The sequence below is a fragment of the Lutra lutra genome, chromosome 2 (assembly GCF_902655055.1).
Source record: "Lutra lutra chromosome 2, mLutLut1.2, whole genome shotgun sequence".
NCBI lineage: Eukaryota > Metazoa > Chordata > Mammalia > Carnivora > Mustelidae > Lutra > Lutra lutra.
The window spans coordinates 78,728,260-78,730,796 of record NC_062279.1 but is presented as its reverse complement, the minus strand read 5'-3'; the positions used below and the strand labels follow the sequence as shown (position 1 = coordinate 78,730,796).

General features: G+C 41.6%; 1 pseudogene; it reads right to left on the bottom strand.

Annotated features, from left to right (window-relative positions):
* Positions 1 to 585: 585 nt before the first annotated feature.
* On the bottom strand, positions 586 to 736 carry LOC125094423 (uncharacterized; annotated as a pseudogene).
* Between the last annotated feature and the right edge of the window lie 1,801 nt (positions 737 to 2,537).

Genomic DNA, 2,537 nt, shown 5'->3' with positions numbered 1-2,537 from the left:
AATTTGCTGTGTTTGAATTTTTGTGAATGTGAGACCAGTTCTGTGACAGCCTTGCAGATTTTGGTAATTTTTTGGATTTTCTTTTTCTTAAAGAAAGAAGACATGAAAGACTTAACCAATAAACTAGTTCAACTTTCACTTTCTTGAAGGCATCACATCCATTCCAGAAAAGGACAGTCCAGACTCCAGGTGCGGCAGCAATTTCATTTCCCTGGGGGATATGTACGAGGGGCCTAGGGCAGAGACCAAGCTGAATTAGAACTGCAGAGAATAAAGACTGATGCTCGGTTTTAGTTAAATAGGACACATTTTGTGATTTTTGACTTTGATTCCTTTAGGTTCCAAATGAAATATTAAAAACTTCTTTAATTAAAAAAATGAATAGAAAGTTCATATTCTAATATAAATATATTACAAAAATGTAATATATATATGTTTGTGTGTGCATGTGTGTGTGTATGTGTGTGTGTGTGTGTGTGTGTGTATACTCTTTAAGGGTTATTTTTAACCCTTATGAATCTAAATTGACCCTTTATTGGGAACGATGATTTTTGCTCATGTGCTTTTTTTTTTTTTTCCCAATTTCAGGAGAAAGTGCAAACACACTCCACCACTACCACAAATCATGCAGTTGAGGAGAAATAGCAGGGGTCAACACATCTAGAGTGCAATGAATAAGCCTCACCCTGGGAAAACCACTTTCGTAATCATGGTATCTACCCTGCCAGGTAAGTATTGCTTATGTGCTTTTTAACGTCACAGCAGGAGCAGTTTTACTTGAGGAGTTTATGTATGGATTCTGTTCAGCCCTAGAGGAACTTGCCTCTGAAGAGTGGTTTGCATTTGCTTTTCTGAGTATACTAGGAGTATCACTATTCAGGGGCTCATTTTTATGGTAGCTTCTCAACTTGGGCATTCTGTACCTTTGAGGAGGGCATAAATTCCAACTTCAAAACCATGCGTAATATAGCTCATGGTTACCAATTATCTAAGGAGATTTTTTTTTTTTCAACCTAGAAACCAAGTGGTGATTGAAAAGACTTTGCCGTCTTCCTTTGCATATATATAAGTTCTTTGTTTTGCCTTGTTCATCCTTTTACTAATTATGGAGTCAGTCAAGGCTTCCTGCTATATATGAAGGTCTAACTTCAACTCCTATTTCACATGGGCTCAGGTCTCACGTTCTTCCCCGATGTAGGTGGTATCTCACAGATGTTTGGTTTCTAGTGTAGTCCTCTGTCCCATTTCAGACTTGCCAGCAAATCCCCTCAACTATGTACTAACTGAACTGGTTTTTGTTCTTCTGTGTTCCTGTGACCAAGGGTTTAAGCTAATTTCATTTATTTGAAGCTATGATCTTAAGGAAATGTTAGAATTGTATGTGTCATTTCTAGATATTTGCAATAGAAAGAAATTCTGATTGTATATTAACAGGTTGCTGGAATCAGAAGATTTTATTGGGGTATTACTCAATATTTAAACTTCTTTTTACTTGTTTTCTCCTACGTTAATTATAGTTGACCTTTGAACAACGTTGGGGATGTTGGGAATGCCATCCCCTGTGCAGGGAAAAATCCACATATAACTTCTGACTCACCCCAGACTTAAGCACTAATAGCATATTATTGACCAGAAGCCTTACAGATAACATAAAATCTGTTAACACATATTTTTTTATACTTTAGATGTATTATATATTTATTATAAATGTATGATATATTTACATTATATATTATGTATTCTTACAATAAAGTAAGCTAGTGAAAAGAACGTGTTTATTAAGAAAATCGCGGGGAAGAGAAGATACATTTACAGTACTGTATTGTAAAATTGCAAATATGGAGCTCCGTGGCAAGGGAGGGGCCAACCAGGCACAAAGCCACGCTGGCAGAGGGAACCCAGGACCTCCAGCAACAGCCATGCAGGGCGCTACATGGGCCAGCGCCAGGCTAAGTGGGAGGCTGGATAGGAGCCCATGCCCAGCAAAGTGAAGGCTGAGGTCCTCACTGCAGCCGGGAGTCGGGACCCAGACCCGGACAGTGGCTAGTGAAGTAGGCACTATTTCTTCGGCTGCCACGTTGATGCTGACCAAGTGAACCCCGCTTCCCCTGTGGCCAAGCTGGACTTGGGTGACCAGCAGGAACACTGGGAGAGATTGCGGAAGGGGCAGAGGTTCACCTTTGAGAGTAGGCCAAGCTGCTGCTAGATGATCGGCTTGCAATACCCTGCGGAGGCTGCTGCGGTGGGGCAGTGCGGTTTGAAGTTTGAGTCTCGGAAGACTTGCACATCTTAGTCTGCAGCTGCAGCGTTTGGTAGAGGCAGAGACACTTCATTGTCCTGCTTCTCACTTCAAGCTCCTGGGTGGAGCCAGAGCATCACCGCACACACAGTCAACATGCACAAAGTCAGCAAGCTTCCATAAGACAGGTGGCTTTCAGAGCTTTTACACTCTTTGCTTGAACCCTGGACACTTTGAATTGCCCCTCACCACCTGGATGAGGGCACCACCTGGAGTGGGGTCATTGCGGGATTCAGGG